Below are 6,029 nucleotides of genomic sequence, written 5' to 3' on the forward strand. Positions count from 1 at the left end.
TTTGAGAGAGGAGGAAAAAGAAACACTTGATTGAATTCAAATGTTATACGTAAAATACAAACGGCAATTTGCGCTTTAATTTTTGGCCCACAAATTGTTGTTTTTTAATTTTTATCCTTTACCTAATAGCCCGAGGTTTTCGACTCGAACCCTAACTCAATTAAAAAAAAAACGCGAAGCAGAGTTGCGTAAAAGATTAGGCCTGCTTTGGAAAAAGTTAGGCCTTAAGGCAGAAGTTTTCCTTAAGGCAATTTTTTGCCCAAAATTAGGCCTATTCGGGCAAAAGTAGGCCTTAAGGCTTAATTTTTATTCCGATAGGTCTAATTTTGAGTAAATATTACGCCTTAAGACAAAGGTTTCGTGAAAGCGTTGCCTTGCGAGGTTCTTGGGTTCGAACCCAGAACATCGGGATAATTTTGGCCACTTTTTAAAATGAAGGGCAAAAATTGAAGACCACCGTCTTTGAAGGGAAATCTACACACAAAAAAAATGAAATACAAGGTAGTAATAGCTGAAGTAAATTTAATAGCCCAGTCCGCTAGTGATATTGTCCGATTTAGGTTTTCGCACTGCTTTAAAACGCATCACTGGGATTTAAGGCATGTTTTCTTGTATCTAGCATCCGCCCATGTTTTCCCGACGTAGAATTCTCCTAGTTAAGGTGTCACAGTAAGTTACTCTTCAATTCTTGTTTTTCTTTTTTCTCATCTTGTGCTTGGTCGAATTAGACAGTAGCACGTTACAAGTGTATAAAGTTATTTAGTTAAATCACGTATCCGGTATAAAGGAATTAGAAGTTTCTAAACTCGATTTGTACTTTAATGAAATTTAAAGAGATATTTCTTAACAACATTAAAGTATAAGCTCATTGTATTTGTTATAAAACAATACACACAAATTTTTTATCGTTACAAGAAAATTGAAATATACATGCATTGTATTTTCTCTTTTGTGTTGCATCGAATTAGACGGTAGCACGTTAAAAATGTTTAAAGTTATTTAGTCAAATCACGCATCTGTCATAAAGAAAAAATTAGAAGTTTTTAAATTCGATTTATACTTTAATGAGATTTAAAGAGATATTGCTTAACAAAATTAAAGTATATGTTCATTATATTTGTTATAAAATAATACACCCGAGTGTTCGATTGTTACAAGAAAACGGCCACAAGTTAGGTGGAATCTCTAAAGATAAATAACTTTTACGTACAATCATATATAATATTTATAATTTGTTATAAATGCGGTCTCATCTAATTATATTCTGCACTAAAAAAGAAGAAGAAAATTAGCTTTTAAGAATCTAATAAAGCGCGATATCAAGGCCAATTGATAGTTTTAACGAGACTAATTAAAATGAAGTTGGTAGGATGCCCATCTAGAAATTCAAATTTCAAGTGAATGCACGTAATTCATGCCAGCCGTGCCAATTACCATTGATATGCAAAAGGTTCTATGATACTTAAAGAAATTTATTAAATTGAAGTGCTTAAACTAGAAAAGGTCGATGCCAAATCCTCAATGTGTTAGTGATGTGGTCCCAAAATTGGCATTTTCATGCAAAGATATTTGTGTATCTACTTTCTTTCTTTTGGAGTAAGATTTGTTGTATCTTATGAGGCACAACTCTACTGATCGTTATCTACTATAATATGAAAAAGTATCACTTTTTAAGATTAAACAATTAATTGTGGATATGAACATGACCAGAGAAGCCTGTATGAAATCCCATGGAGGGATTGATGGACCCCTTTACAGACCTCTTCTGTAGAAACACTAATTTTTTATTTTCTACAAGGAATATATGAAAATTTGGCCCTTTTCTTTTACAATTTAATTAATTAATATGCGATCGATCTATTCCTCGTATGGAGAGCATTGCTTGGGCTCATCCATTACTAATTTAGCATTAAGCAACGACGTATAGGATGTGCATATTTCGAATAAACTCGAAATCCAACTATTTCACTGATAATTTAGCATTAAGCAACAACATATGGGGCGTGCATAGTTTGGATGTATTTAAAATTCGAATCGAAATCCAGGCCTTTTGAATTTTCAGATATAGGATTTATTTTTTAAGAATTTCAAATTGTAGACTGAATTTCGTATTTGAATTTGGATATTAGATATCCCAAAGTCTGAATTTCTTATATTTTATATTTATCTATTTCCGGCTACTCATGAATATCAACGCATTATCCATATATCCAATTTAATAAGTCAAATACACTGCACATTAGACACTAGCCCATATATCCCGGAGTGCTAATTACTAAGTCCAATATGTTTGAATTTGTCAATTTTCAAGATGACTACTCTTTGAATTTATTTTGTTGTCATTGTCAACTTATTATATGTTTGGCATGGTTTTAATATGTTGAACTTGTTAATTCGTAGGGCCTTATTAATGATTTTGTTGCATTTCCTTGGTAATGAATTCATTGCTTACATAAATAATTTATTTGGATGAGAGTGGTTGAAACATGGAACTATTTAAACAACTTAATATAAATACTTTATTTGAATGTTTATTTGTAACAAGAAGCAACTCAATATAGGTTGGAAATTGAAAATTTGAATTATTCAAACTGATTAATCAGAAACAGAACTTAAACCAATTCGATTTTATTTGAATCGGATTCGAATTGCATTTTGTGAAAATTCGAAAATTAAAATATAAAACCAACAAATTCCAAATATGCTCCCATCCGACCCACGGACAGCCTCATATCAAGCTTCAACAAAACGTCAGATTAGAGAATACGTGATGAAACTAGAGGATTAATTTGTTGTCATTTAAATTAATCTTAAGCACCATTATTAGAACGAATGCAAAGCCCCCAATATCGACTTAACTATAAATCCGAAGGTTAATTAATCATCTAATTACGAAATAAAAAGATTAAAATCCAAGAGAGAACGTGGTTTTTTACCTAAAACTATTTCTAGCATTTCGTATTGATTAATATATAGAGCTATAACTATCAACACTTGTCACATAAGGAAGCTCTTGTTTAACTTTTTTAGGCCATATCTCTTGTACATCCTAACAAATTCCCACTTTTAACGTTCTGGACATTGATTATTTAAAAGAGTATTCCTTCTTTTTTTCGGAAGAAAAGTTAATTTTAATTACTACATTATAGTTATAATAAAGTGATCAAGACAGCAAGAAGACACTAGCTAGCTACTTGTCTAATATAGAAATAACATTGAAAAAGAATGTGAAATGAAGAGAGAAGGGGTCCGTAGTTTGAAGTACAATTAAGGTGGAATTAAGATGGTGGAAGGACAGGACAGACGTGATAACAAATGGTTAGGATTAAAGAAGAATCCTTAAAGCTAGACAGCTTGCAAGCAATTAGAGAGTTTGTAGGGTTCTCAAGGTGTGTTTAAGATTAGTTCTAGTTTTCCAATATTTTAAAGGGCTAGCTCTCTACAGCCAATTATGCAATGTATGTATTCAAACATTCAAAAAGTCCCTTTTTGACTCTTTTCTCCTCCTTACCTATTATTTTATTTGTTATGTGTCATTAGTTTTCTTCCCTTTACCCTATTATAATCACACTTCTAATTTCCTCTCTATTCCATACTGTCAGGTATAGATTCACATCTATCTGGACGCAATATAACTTGTCAAAATAATACTAGTTATTTATCTTCTTAGTTAGGTACATTATTAACAAGAAAAGGTTAAAAAAATATAAATTAAGGAGGACTTTGGTAAAATATGTAAAAGTGGTTGACTGTTTGTCTTGTGATTGTTGCATTTACTTGAACGATAATGTTTTACCTACTAAATTAAGAATGTGCCAGTCTTTTGCAATTAATTAAGTTTTGTGTATGCGGTAAAAATCGGATTGAGTCAAATCGGTAAAAACGAGAATTCGAAAGAGGAAGGGACAAGAGTATACATGATGACTTTCATTCTAAACCGGAGGGACGCTTGGCCGGAGCTATCAGAGGGGCCATTTGGTCCGGTCCCTTCATCACCGAATTGGTCGAGGTTATTAGCCCGAGTATCCAGGTCGTTGGTCCGGGACACCGTTGCATACGAGCCACGCATCAGTAGCGTCCTACCATGGTCAACCACCAACCACGTGTGTGTTAGACCGTATGGCCAACTTAATCCCTCCAAATCCGTTCAAGGTTGTCCTTATTATTATTATTTTTGTAATTCACATGGTATGAGGCCCATAGAGGCACCACTCTAAATAGAGCTCACCCCCCCCCACCCCATCTTTGAGGGGGTTGACTTCTTCATTTTCCAAGAACATTTGTAATAGCGAAATATATATGCAATCTCTCTCTCTCTAAGATCGGATTCGGTCTATAGCAATTATTTTCATTTCCGTTGTATTTCTTCAAACAAGTATTGCACGTCGTTTGACAAACACTAATACACTTCATCAATTGTATTGCTACATAACGTTCATACATTCCATTTTCCATACAATATATATCGGGATCCAAACACATATCCTATCTCAGCTTTCTTCTCGAACATCCTCATGCGCTCTTTGTACAGTGCAGTCTCAAATTCGAGCAGCCGGTTCCTTTCGGCCAGGCCCGTTGCATCGGCCTTCACCAAATCCAGCTCCCATCGGGATGGAGAGACTATGACCTCGAGCTCATCCACTCTCGAGAAAAATCGAGCATTCTCCCGTCTAAGACCGATCTTGTCAGCTTCAAGATTCCGATTATACTCGATCATTGCGAACAACTCACTCCAACTCACTCTTCAACTGACAGTTCTCGGATTTTGCCGCATCAAGCTCGGGTCGGAGGTTGGAAAGAGCGACCGCCCGGTTCAACTCCTCCTCTTTCTCTCGGAGAAAGTGTAGATACTTCTTCATTTCCCGGCCTTTGGCATCCAGTTGGCCCCTAAGATCATCCATCTCATGTTGGGCACAGACGAAGGCTTCGTTGGCAAGCACCACACTCTGCAAACAAAACAAATTAAAAACTTGGAAAAAACAAAATAGGAATTCTTGATGAAGATGTGCAAAAACGGCTAAATATCTTACCCGGTTGTCAGTATGCATGCCCTCGTTCATAAGACATTTCCAGGAGACCCCGGTCATCTTGTGTTTGTCTGAATCCGAGACCAGAAGCCTCAAATAGCTCGCGACGCCCACCGGGCGGAAAAGAAAGCTACAGTCTTCAGGGACGGTGACCGTAACCGATCTTGTTCTCCTCGGCTCCACACTTGGGGCTGATAAAATACGCACTAAGCTGTCCCTATCCCGAGAGTCGGAGGTCCGGTTAGTCGACCTCGTGGCCTAAAGTATCAGGAGATGCCCGAATTTAGCAGCTTCGCCGGTCGCAGGAGGAGCACCTGCAAACATGTCCTCAAAGTCATCCACCCTTAGAGCGGGAGTAGAGAAACTTGGAGCGGCCTCAGTATCTTCGAGAAAGGCCGGGGGCTCTGCATTTTTAGCAGGCTCATACTCGAAAGTCGAACGAGCGTCTACGGGGGCTTCAATCTCCAACTCCGACCCAGGCCTTTGTTCGTCTTCAGTAGTGGCCGCCTCCCTAGGCCTCCGTGTCCTTTGCAGGGGAGTATCTTCCGAGGAAGTTTCACCTGAAATGTCAACAAAGTCAATCGACCGAGGAGTAGCCGGGGAAGGAAGTTCTTCCGCACTTGAGCGTGGAACAGGAACCAAGAGACCTTCGTCGGCAGAAGGTAAGAGAGGAACGGAGATAGCCTCATCCGGTATTGGAGCCAAGGAAGGGGTTGCGCCAACTCTCTGAATGACGATATCGGGCTTTGTTTCATCCCTTGAGAGCCGAGCGACGCTCTGCTCTTTTTTTTTAGGCTTCTGCCTTTTTCGGAGGACCTTTTCCTCTTTGCGGCATCAACAAGAATACGAGACGAGCCCACTGTATCAAACTCGGATGCCAATGCTGTGGGCGCAGTTGCCGATTCCAGTCTGGGACCACCGAGCCCTAGGGCAGACTTGAATGTCAAAACTGATTAGCGAAGGTTGGAAGGATTAGCAACCACGGATGGTTGAAGATGCAAT

Source organism: Lycium barbarum, chromosome 6 (assembly GCF_019175385.1).
Source record: "Lycium barbarum isolate Lr01 chromosome 6, ASM1917538v2, whole genome shotgun sequence".
Classification (NCBI taxonomy): Eukaryota; Viridiplantae; Streptophyta; class Magnoliopsida; order Solanales; family Solanaceae; genus Lycium; species Lycium barbarum.